Source organism: Pezoporus occidentalis, unplaced genomic scaffold (genome assembly GCF_034315485.1).
Source record: "Pezoporus occidentalis ecotype Australia unplaced genomic scaffold, CSIRO_AGI_Poc_V1 ctg124, whole genome shotgun sequence".
Lineage (NCBI taxonomy): Eukaryota > Metazoa > Chordata > Aves > Psittaciformes > Psittacidae > Pezoporus > Pezoporus occidentalis.
This window is the reverse complement of record NW_026913038.1, coordinates 2,083,485-2,096,159: the sequence shown is the minus strand read 5'-3', so window position 1 is coordinate 2,096,159 and position 12,675 is coordinate 2,083,485. Positions and strand designations below refer to the sequence as shown.

The 12,675-nt window shown below is 39.5% G+C and overlaps 1 long non-coding RNA gene across 1 annotated transcript; it reads left to right on the top strand.

Moving 5' to 3' along the window:
• Positions 1-1,166: 1,166 nt before the first annotated feature.
• LOC134157965 (uncharacterized) lies at positions 1,167-7,917 on the top strand. The gene is made up of 3 exons (XR_009962557.1): positions 1,167-1,225; positions 5,197-5,614; positions 6,075-7,917. It is a non-coding gene; the product is annotated as an uncharacterized LOC134157965 (long non-coding RNA).
• Positions 7,918-12,675: the final 4,758 nt, after the last annotated feature.

The window sequence follows — 12,675 nt, the reverse complement described above, 5'->3', positions numbered from 1 at the left end:
TAACATGAGTTTGTTGAAGACCAGAGAATGGCCATTAGATCAGAGATTATTCATGCAAAAGGGTCTTGAAACGTGGTTAATGACAATGCCAAAAAAAATTCTGAAACTGGAAACTCTACTCGAGATCTGGAGCCTCCTTTGGAAGGGTAGGACCTTGATTACAGGAATTTTTAATGAATGAGTTTCACTTAGTTTATAAGGAAATTGATTTAAAATACAGAAAGAGATAAAATAATAGGACTAGTAGAAGAACACAATGAGCTCTGAATAAAAACAGAATAGCTACAGGAGAATGCTGCTTGTTCAACCCAGTAATGCTACTTGGTTAATGAATAAAAACAAAAAATAGGTGATACAGTCCATCTAGGGTTTCCTTAAAGAAGGTCCATCAAAAATCTATTAATAAAACAAAGTATCTCTAGATGCAAGTTGATAGTAATGCCATGGTTGAAAACTGTTGAAGAACCAATTTCAGAAAACACTAAAGTGAAAAGAAGTTACTTCAGGAAACCTGGAATCAGACTCGAAGGAAGGCAGAAAACCAAGATCAGTAATTGATATTTCCTGCATAGCTGTGGTTTAACTGAAGCACCTTGAAAACCTGCAGGCTTAAAGTGGGAAAACAAAAGTGAATGGACATTGGTTTTTCAAAACTCCAAATATTGCTAGAGATCAGCCACAAAATCCTGTGAAATCCGTGCACCCCTTTACCCAAAGAGTGATCATACTCCCTCATGCTTCAATGGGCTCATCCTTTACTCACAACTGGGGTCACTGTGAGTACCTTTAAAAACACGTTTTTCACAGTGCTCTATCCTGATCCAACACAGGAGAGTAGGAAAGCTGTCACGTCTTCTTTGCGATTTGCTTTTGGCTGTTTTTAGAGCAACCTTTAAAAAAGGTAAAAAAGACAAACTTTCTTCATGGAAACATTTCCATTTGGCTGTTCCAGCAGTGCTTGCACAAGGGCAGGAGGGGCAGAGGGAAGAGGAATGCACCCAACAAGCCTGGTGGCAACCAGACCTCGTGTTAAGATAGCGGGGGAGCTCCTGCCCAGGCTTGCAGCACAGGTGCTGCATCAATACAAGCCTTGCTCCCCAGGCAGATGGCTTCCTAAGCAGACAGGATAAATTAAAGGTGATCTGTCAGACTGTGCTTGCTCTCCAAAGATTTTAAAGGAAGGCTTTCAAAGCTCTGCTGAAGGCAGTGGTGATTCTACGACTTGGTGAGTAAGAAGTGTAACATTAGCATGAAAACCAAAGCCAAAGAGGGGAACAGGAAAGAGAAAGCGAATGAGTCAGAATAGCGATTGCGAGGGCGTATCAATATTTATAGCAAAAATCCCCAGGCTTCAGCTGACTCTTGTGGCACGAAATAGGCTTCTTTTTTTTCACACTAATCAGGAAATCTGTTTGACAACAATGAGGACCTGTTGTTTCAAACCTTGTGCTCAGCAGAGCTGCACCAAGCTCTGAAGATTGTTTTCTTGTAACTGTATTATTGCCTCTATATTCCAAAATAGAAATGTTTGATAACAGCTTCCTTAAAGGCCAAATAATTTTGCTTTTCCAGCCTACAATGACTGCTTGTACTGGATTTTGCCTTATCTGTTATCCTGCAGTTAAGGCAAAAGAAGTAATGAAATCAGTCAGATTAATATGTAATTTGTTTTCAAGATCCCTATAGTTCTTTCCATTTCATAGTTGAAACAATCTGAGTTTGCTGAATGTGTTGCTAAGCAATTGAAGCCATCAGAGTTTAAATCTTGAATTATTATACTTTATTGTCTGAAAATATGATGCAAGTGAATGGCTCAAAATGTGAGCTGATATGTTCTAGTTCAACTCTCTAGGGCTTCTCCCAGTCAAATTTCACTATGATCCATGTGGCACAGGAGTAAACTCATCTTTGAAAGAGCCAGATTTTCTTCTTCTTCAGCTCTCTTTCAAAATAGCATTTGCCAAAGAGACTTTTGGGAGAATGGAAGCAACTTCGAATTATGAAGTGTATAAATGTAACATTGAGCATGTTAAATGCTTATAACACGGCACTTAGCTTACGGGGAGGCATTTTAAAGAGTGGAGAAACCAGCACTTAATGGAAGAGACGGTTTATCACGTCCAACCATTATCTTGTCCCACAAATTAATGTCTCTTGGTTACAACAGCTAATGATATACTATGCTCTGATTGTGTGTGGAGTTGAGCTTTGTTTCCTAAATACTTATAATTCTGTTTATTACCCACAGACATTTAATCACCCCTGGCTTAACTTTCAAAGCACATTATCATCACTCGTTCACTTAAACCCTTGTTTCAGACTGGGTTTCCAGCAGGAAATTGTCCTCAGGCGGTCTGATAAGTTGAGATAGCTGCCGATGGAAGCCAGTTTGGGAATTATTGATTGCTGATACTTTCGTACTGTGGGTACTTTTATTTCAGGTTGGTAGGGATGTGTGATTCTGTGCTCTCTCTCTTGGGGTCTGAAGAGATTTATTCCCATAAGAATTATCGGAAAAAGCAAAGTAGCATTAAGAGCACTCCACATCGTGTTTCTGCTCTGATTTAGCTACTTTGTGACTTTTAAAATGTAGTTCTTGATTGTAGAAATACTTCTGGAAAACAAAATCAGAACGGATTTTGGCTTTCTCTTAATGCTTTTGGTGATTTCAGGTAGGTATGTAATAATCTTTAATGTCATGTATAAAAATACACGGCATGAGATGCACAGTTCTCTATTCTTGTGCAATCTTGCAGTGTTCTAGAACAGTGGAAGATATAGCTACAGTATAAGGTATAGAATGTATCCTGGAGTAGTTCCATAGGAACCTTGGGGTTTTCAAAATGGAATAAGCCTATGTGTGCAGATACCATGGGACAGCTGTAGGAAGCTTATGTTTGTACTTTTAAAGTGAAACCATCCTGGGAAAGATGGATAATTCTGCCTTGCATGAATTCATATATCTCAGGCCTTTGTAGCTATATCAGATCAAAACAACATTAAAAACTGTCCCATTAATCAATTATGAATGTGTAGACTCTAATGGTAGTTCTTAAGGGTTTTTGAGGAAGCAATCTGATGCAAATGAAACTTCTCTACTAGCTACTTTTTCCATCTGTTCATCAACAAGAAGGGACACAGAACTCCTCTTCCTATAGAAATTTTGTCTTTTAGAATTAGGACAAATATTCAAGCGATGTGGCAGCCTTTTCTTCCTTCAAGGACCCCAAACCCTTGGAATGGCAAAAGATGAGATTAAACACAAGTTCAGTCTCTTTTCACCCATAGATCAAGGGAATTCATGATTAGAGCGGATGTGCAAAACATAAGGAACTGAGTAACTTACAGAATATCTTGTAAGCAAAAGCTGGAAGTCATGGACTGTTAAAGCAATTGGTATTTGAATACTGAACTATGGGAAGCTCTAGAAGATAAAACAAATACACAAAAGATGGCATCTTTTCAGCTGAGCTGTTTTTCTCCTATCCAAAGCTGCTTAAATCTTCATTCATGGCTGGAAGAGATAAGTTTCCTTCCAGCACATTACATGTGAAGGCCAATAGAAGCATCTTTAGGACATTTCAGGAAGCTATTGTTTCTCTTCCCTTATGAAAAGGCTTCTCTCTGGCTCCCTGACAGGTTTTAGCCCTTCCACCCTCAGATGCACAGTGGTATTTGCATGGAACTACATATGCTGCTGGTCATCCCTCCCCCTGTTCACAACCGTTGTAGGGAGTGGGAAATGTACTCTGATACAGCTTGTGGGTATTAAAGCTGGCTTTGGTCCTTGTTGAATTGACCCGAAGTGCGGTGAGAGTCACCCAAACGCAAATACAATTCAGTATTTTTAAGGAAATTGCGTGTTCACTGGGAAAATAGTGGGCTGAATCCAGCTGATCAGATGGTTCGATGGTAGCAATGCTGCCTGTCAGAATAACAAGGCACCTCTCTAATTACCAGTACTGCGTAGGTATAGGCTGCCTACCTACTCATTGCAGTAACGTTTCACAACAGGACCCCTGTTAAAAAAAATAATAATAAATTGAGGCTTTTCTGTGGAGGCTTTCTCATACATTCCTATAATAATAGTGTACATAATACATGTGCTCTGTTGCTTCATTTTCTTTCCTTTTACTTTTGATAACGTAGATTTATTAAAATCTGAAATTTAAATATTTATACTGTAGGCTTTTTGATTAGCATATTTTGAAGCTAATAATAGGGCTTAGCTCACTTAGTAGATGTGTCAGTAAAAGGAATAATTCAGTGACAGAGATGAGGAGAAAAGGATGAAAAAGGAATAAACTGAAACAGTGAGAAAGATAATGCCTGTTACATGGAGACAAAAAGGCACCTACAAGAAGGTAAAAAGGAGGCTGGTCCTGCTCCCTTTCTAATTCAAGCAACAATTATTTAGAGAATGCACTTTTTGAATATTAACTATTTTCATGTAAAGATAAAAACTTCCACTAAATCAGTTTTCAAAGCTTCCCTTAATTTTATTGGGACTCTTTGAATATATGGTACAAATTATGCAGCCTCTTTGAATATATGGTATAAAGCTGATGACCTAAAGCGTTTAAATCCTGGTTTGACAGTTTACAAATAGTCATAGTTGCTAGGATTTCAAATACCAGCCTTCTGCAAGTCCAAAATAGAAGATGAACAGAATTGTTGTTATCATCTATAAATATATATTTTATATATATATGATCCTGATCTTTTGGAGGTCTAGTTTGTTTATTCATTGCAGCCACAAAGGTCAGAGGATTATTAGGAAGACAAACCTCACATATTCACATGACAGAAAGTACTGAGCTTTGAAAGAAATGTCTGGCATCCCGTAATTTGTCACAAAATGATGAGAACAAGCAAAACAGAAGTCAGCTAAATAGCACAGAGGGATTTATTTTGTCTCATGTTAGACATCTATGACACGTAACATTTTGTCGCAGCTAGTCAGCCCAGACAGAGCATCTTCAGAGCACCATCTACCCCGTCTCCTGGGGAGGTCGGCTTTCAGTGAGGGGACTGGTCTTTGGTATTGCCTCTTGTTTGCCATCAGCCATTTCCTTGTTTGCTTTTTCCTAGCCTAGCCACCCAGAGAAGTTCAAATGTTCAAACAATTGTGTTGCACAGCAGCTGTGACCTAAGACCCTCTGATGTTGAATCAGTTCTGCTCTTCTTTTCCTGCAGTGCTGTGCTGCAGAAGTCTGGAGCACACCTGTCCTCAGAAGAGACTGACCTTTTGAAGCACAGGGGTCCTCGTGTTGCACCTCTCAGCACTATAAAACCCTGCAAGCAGCATTGCCTCAACCATAAATCCAGGGCAGCCATAGCTTCATAAGAATATCTTCACTTCAAAGTAGCAAATTGTACATTTGTTCACAAAACCCACTGAAAACAAAAATCTAAAGTCATGTGGAGCTTTGGTGGTTTAGAAGAAGATAATATTCAGGAAAGTGCAGTAGGTGTTGTGGACCTTGGCTTTATTTTGGAAATAGTGTAATGAAGTTGGACCTTGAGCTTGGTACAGCACAGAGTAAAGTTTCAGACATGATATGTGGCATGACCGGCATCCACAACAGCCTGCTTGGACTTCAGCCCACTGCAGGTACCAAGAAAAGGCAAAGCCATGAGGAATATAGTTCATATATCAACAGTTAACAAGAAAAGGTCGAGCTCTAGGACAGTATGTAAATGTTTCACTGCTGTAGAAAATCCTTGGCAGCATTTACTTGTCTTCTGTTAAGTAATTCTGGCACCTTTAGAGCCTGGTTTCTTCGTAAAGTATCTTTCCCATGAAAAATATTGAAGTAGGTTTTGGTTTTCCTCTCATTTTCCCTTGATATATTCCTTCACTTATTTGCTGTCCAAATGAAGTTTGAAATTCTGCTAGCACAAATCCAAAGTCCTTTATGATTCTTAGGTGGAGTTACACCAAACTTGACTTGCAGAGGCTTTCCCAATTACCTCAAAATTTACCAATGTCCTTTAGAGGAACATATGGGAACTTGGAAGGTGAAACTAATGAACTAATGATTAATTGCCAAATCCATCTGTCCTCATTTCAGGCACCTTCAGATGAAGACCATGTTTTACAAGACCTGACATTCAGCATTACAGCAAGTCAAAGAAAGAACCCAACATTGACATGAACTGAAACCATTCCAAGCATGAGAGGCAAATTCATTGACTTGGTTTGGTTAGGAAAGCTGGAAACAGAAATTTCAAATCTGGGGAAAAAAAAAAAAAAGTGGTTCTGGCATTTTTCTAATAAAAATCCTGAGCATTTTTTTCTGTTAAAAATGTTGTGTTTAGATATTCACTTAAATACCTTTTTAAAGGAATTAATCATCCCTAAATGAAATAAATTCATGAATGCATTGGGAAAGGGTCAAATGGGATGCAATTTTTCAATCCAAACCTAATTTTCCTGTTTTTTCTTCCACCCAAAACATATTTGTAATTAACGAATGAATTGAGCCAAGCTGAAATGCTGGCACAGTGACAAGCTCCATTCAGAAAGCCAGATCATTTCTTTTGGTGAGTTCAGGATCAGGAGCAAATTGTAGGCCTGATCCTGACAATTTTTTGCCTATACAAGAATAGATTTTTGTATTGGGGTGATGTCGCAGTCCTTTCGGGCTGTGATTTATCCCAAAATTATTACAGCAGTGAGACCTGTGGTTGGCTTTCACCATATCCATTGCTTGCTATCACCCTTCTTGCAGAACTTGCTTTTTTGCCAGCTGGTTGTCCACATCATTCCCTCACCTATTTCACAAGCCAAGCAGCTTGGATCTGCGATGCACCCTGGACACACTGCAGCGGTTCTGTGTTCCTTCTCAGCATTTCAGATGGGCTTCATGTCCATTGAGAAATCCTGGACAAATGTGAAAATCCTTAAAGCCTGCCCAAACAGAATTTGCAGGCAGAAATGGAGGCAGTGATGTCCTGCCGTGTTTCATGAAGCCCTTCAGTGCAAACAAAACCTACCGTTGATCTTCCCAGTGTGGAGGAAATTAAACAATCCTGTATTTTTAAAAGAGACACAAATCATTAATTTCTAAACTCTTCTTTTTGTAACAATACTCAGGACATAGCTTGGATGTACTTAGGAGACCAAGCGGATGAGCTGATTACATTCCAATGAACTTTAATGAAATTTGAGCACCTAATTCCCTGAGGCTTCTTTGACAACTCCATTCAAAGTCTCTTTAAAGCAGTTTCTGTAGTCTATACTTGATATCTTTCTTCTTAGCTTTTGTTGTGGTGGATGTTATAAATATTCAGTGATTTTTATGAGCCTCAGCAGACCAAAAATTATCTTCAAAGAGCTCGCTTACACGTATTCACGTATTTTAAAAACCCTAAGAGTTACTTTAAAAGAAACAGTATCTGAATATCTGCATGCCTATACCTAGTGAAAAGAAATGTTTTACAGCAAATAGTACTTTCACTGAGGAACAAAGGAACAGAAGAAAGGATGAGGAGATTGCAGAAGTGATACATGTTCAAAGAAATGCTATTATGGAGCTCTTGAGAAATATTTGATTATCCCAACACAAAATGTCATTAAACTAAATTTGTTCAAGGATTGGTTGTGCAAGATAATGAGAGAACTAAGACTCCACTGAGATAAATCAGAAGCAGGTTGTTCTCTATCCTCTCTATTATATGTTGTCAGTGAAGGGAAAGGGCAAACAGAACTGTTAAAATAACCCTAAAGTGCTGTGGTTTGTACTCACACCTCTTGAATTATCTGATGGGCATTTCAGTTAATGCATTTCCAGTCTGCTGAAGGCAGTAGAAACAAAAGCTCTCCCAAAAATGGCAGGTGTTAAATGGAACAATTCCAAGACAAAGTCAGAGGAGTAGGGAGTTAGATCAAAGTATGCGTTTAGCTATAATAATAATTTAAAAAAATAAAATTATAAGGTTATCCTCTTTGCATCTTTGTGCATTCTTATCAGAACTGTCACTAAACAAAGCCTGGGTTATCCTCATGCACGCTTTGTCCATCACCAGCAAAATCCAACATGAAGGTCCAAACACAAAGACGCTCCCCATTACAGGGTTACCAGCAGCAACAGCCTTTAGAAACCCTTCAAGCAACAGCTTCAATATCTTTTGGTATCTTTATTTAATCCTTCTTTATCTTGCAGGCTGCTTTGTGCAAAGATGAACATTTCTTCCCTGAATCCTAGCATATATATTTCAATCTAAAAGGTATAATTTCACTCTGGATTTTCAACCTAGCATTGGGACAACTGTGGTGAAATATGTGCAAGAAGTAACCTTCAACACTATATGGTGTGTACATTTCAAATTTGAAACACAGGAGTTAATAGTTCTACTGTAAAGCTGCCAGGAGTCCTCAAAATCTTTGAGCTGAAAAATCACTTATTTAGCTCTGCCAGAGCTCAACTAGATTCAGAAAGCACTGCGTGCAGCTCAATGGACTGTAGAGGGAAGAAGTCCAGTAGATGTTGAACTCTGTGTTAAGTCTATATAATAACTATCAGTTTACTCAATTTTACTTCATGTTAGCCAGAAAGTGGAACGCGCCTCTTGAGCAATACCCCCAGGGCAATCAATCACTGTGGGAGAAAACTGAACACAATCTGGCCTCCCACAGTAGGTTCAAAGCCATAAGCACTGTTTATGGCACATGGTTTATGCATCTGTTATTCCACAGTGGGAAGTCATCCAACAGACGGTTTCATTTTCACTCACATTAGGTATATGAAGTTGTGATCTTGTTTGTAACAAGCTTGAGATATATAAAATATGTATATATCTATGCCACCCAAATTTTCATTACAGGTTTGCTACTACTTTAACAAGATGTAAGGTTTCAAATGCACAAGGTCCCATGCTGGTAGGGACACAGAAGGATCCACCCTCCAAGCCAAGGTCAGGGCACTGATGCTTTTCCAACCCCTTCTGCTTTAGCTCTGATGACAGTGAAATCAGGGTGGCATGCCCAAGGGTTTCCCTGGTCCAAAATTTCAAGTTTTCCCAGAACCTTGCAATTTTCAGAGCTCAGTTATTCACCAGGGTCAGCTAGAACACTTCAGAAATATAGTGACTGGAAGTACCACCATTACCTCTACTACCTCTGAGTTTAAGTGGACAAAGTGTTCAGCATATCTTAATTGTGGGTATTTATTGTCTGAAAAATCTTTTCAAATTATTTGAAAATTGGGAAAGAGAAAAAGAAAAGAAAAAAGAAAGAAGAGGAAAGAAAAGAAAAGAAAGGAAAAAAGAAAAGAGAAAAAAGAAAAAAAGAAAAAGACAAGAAAGAAAAGAAAAAGACAAGAAAGAAAAGAGAAAAGGAAGAAAAGAAAAGAAAGAAAAGAAAGAAAAGAAAAGAAAAGAAAAGAAAAGAAAAGAAAAGAAAAGAAAAGAAAAGAAAAGAAAAGAAAAGAAAAGAAAAGAAAAGAAAAGAAAAGAAAAGAAAAGAAAAGAAAAGAAAAGAAAAGAAAAGAAAAGAAAAGAAAAGAAAAGAAAAGAAAAGAAAAGAAAAGAAAAGAAAAGAGAAAACTGAATTCTTAAGGTCACATTAACACTTTTTCATGTCATACTTGGTCATTTAACAGTGAAAAAAAATTATGTGAGACCAATATTATAACTGAGAACTGCAAAGAACTTTACCCAGACCTGAAGCAAACTTCTTGGACAAAAATTGTTTGCAAAACACACTTTTCATATTTTCTTTTTATTTTTCCCTGGAAAAAAAAAAATGGTTTTCATTCCAAGTTGGAACAAAAACACACCACAAAATTTTAGCACTTCCTGGTTTCAAGACATTTCGAGTTTTAACCAGCCCTTCCTCCATGGCACGATTTGCCCTTGCTCCTTTTCTGTCCCTTTATTATTTGAGGTGTGTTCCACTGTTATCTGAGTCTTTCAGTTCTTAATTCTTCTTCAGTGAGAGATGTAAGATTGACAGCAGAAAAGAATTGAGTGTGAGAATTTAAACAGATGAATGAGCCTTGGGAACAATGTTCGTTTTTATTTCCCTGTTCCTCTTGAGACAGAAGATCCTTGTTCTTGAAGATCACAGTACCACAGATGCAGCAAGGCAAGTTCTCACACACCTCCTCAGCAACTGCACCTCCCTCTTTCTACTTAAGGGATTAAATAACTCAGCCTCTATAACCTGCCCAGCGGGTCCCCTTCTCACCGGGTCTACCAGCTAGGTAACTGTTCAATGAGCTTCTTTCCATATCCAGATGTGACCACTGAGGACAGAAATGAAACCACTGCTCACAGAATGGTTGCAGTTAAGAGGGGACTACCAGAGGTCGACTCTTCTACTGAAATGGCCATTAATCAGTGGTTTAAAGAGAATAGGCTTTCAGACAACATCTACCTGGGTTTAATGTCAGTTTATGACTAAGGCAGTGGCTTAGTATTTGAAAACTGCTAGCTAGGTGATGAGCAATGAAATGCACAAAGTTAAACAACTTTTACAAGATTTTAATTACAATCAATAATGAAAACTGAATATCCTTGGTATTTCTATAAGCCCCAAATTCCTTTGAAATTCTAGTCAAAATGCTTATTCTCAAAGACTGTTCTTTAGTGAATGCTTCATGAAATTATTCCCCGCTGCCAGCAGCTTCCCACCTTCCAGAGTCCCTTTGTTCATGTATCATGACACACAGAGAAGCTTCTGATCTGCTGCTCACTGATCAGGTGTTGCCTTGGGCCTTTCCATCATGGAATTATAGAATCATAAAACAGTTTGGGCTGGAAGGGACCTTAAAGCTCATCTAGTTCCAACTCCCTGGGATGGGCAGGGACACCTTCTACTAGAGAAGGTTGCTCAAAGCCGCATCCAGCCTAGTCTTGAAATCTTCAGTGTTCAAAGCAGTGACAGAACCCCAAGCTATGCTGCACAGGATCGGAAAGAAATTCTAATTCTGCTCCTAATGCAAAGAAAAAAAAAATAGGAAAAAAACCAAAATAAGCATCTGCTCTTGATTGTGAACATTAGTAGGCAAAGATTAACACCTTTCCATTCTGTTTCTATAAAAGCTCTTATGCAGCTACACAGTGCAGAAGGACTGGAGATGCATCCCTGCCAAAGACCATGCAGTTTAGTGACAGTCTTGGCTGATGAGACACTTCAAGACCTGATCTAGTGCATTGGAGAAACATGGAAAAGGATGCAGAAGCAGCAGGTAGTTACCTAACACTATCAAGTCTCATGTTCACTTCTTCCCAAAATAAAAAATCCATATATAAATTCCAGGAAAAAGAATTCTAACTATGGTGAAACAATGCTATTTTATGTTAACATTTTAAGCAAAAAAATGATTTGCACATAATAGACAAGATGACAGAGCTGAGCTGCAGCACAGATTCTGAATGCAGATGTTTCAAAAGTGAATGTAAAAGAGACTCAGAGTGGATTTGGGGAAACAAGTGAAACATTTCTGACAGTGATGGTGCCAGTATTTTTCTTACATTGTTTTCTCTTTTCTTTTTTTTTTTCCTTGCCATTAGCAAGTTTCATGCAAGGCAAAAATCCTTACCGTTGATGGAGGAAAAAGGCAGATAGGCAGTAGGGAGAAAACATGGAAGATGAGAAGATAGAGGGACATCACACTAAAAGGGACCTCCCGCATCATTGAGCCCAGCTGCTGCTTCAGGCACAAGCATCTTGCAACCACTTCCACGACCTAATGGAGCTGCTGAGATGCACTCAGAGCCCTCATGTGTGCCTTTCCCACCCACATCACACCTCAGGAGGAGATAAGTTGCCCCAGAGCCACAGCATCCCAGCAGTGAGACCTTGTCATTTCCTGCTGAAGTTCACCATTACTTCCGTGTACCAGCTTCTTTCTGAGCTGCCCTTTTCAAATAAACTGCTTTCCCCACAGTCTTTCTAGGGTTTTTATTCCCTAATGCATTTGCAGGCACCTATTCCACCTCACCATAGTGGTGGAGAAGTATACCTGGCTTTCAACAGACTCACTCCTCTCCTGACCATCCTGGTGGACCTTCTCTGCATGTCCCCAGTTGGCCTCCCATCCCCTCACACCATGCCACCTGTGTCGTGGTTTAAACCCAGTCAGGTAACTCGTTCACTCACTTCCCCCCCTTCTTGCCCTCCCCCTGCTCCCGGAGGGACGGAGAGGAGAATCGAAAAGAATGCAACTCCCACGGGTTGAGATAAGAACAGTTTAGTAACTAAGGTATAACACAAATCACTACTGCTACCACCAGTGATAATAATGATAAAGGAAATAACAAGGGAAGAGAATACATCATCTCACCACCAGCCGACCGATAACTCGCCCCCCAAGCCCGACCAAGCTCCGACCGATACCTCCTCCAACCCTGCCGTCTCCCAGCCCTTCCGGCTAACTCCCAGTTACATCCTGGGCATGACGTGCTGTGGTATGGAATACCTCTTTGGTCAGTTTGGGTCAGGTGTCCTGTCTCTGCTTCCTCCCGGCTTCCCCTCCTCCCTGGCAGAGCATGAGGCTCACAAAGTCCTTGGCCAAACCAAAACATCGCTTGTTATCAGCTCTGTTCCCGAGCTGAAAGTCAAAACATTGCACTGCACCAGCTACCAAGAAGGGGAAAAATGACTGCTACTGCTGAACCCAGGACATTATCCACCCCTTATTCCATACCATTCACGTCATGCTCAGA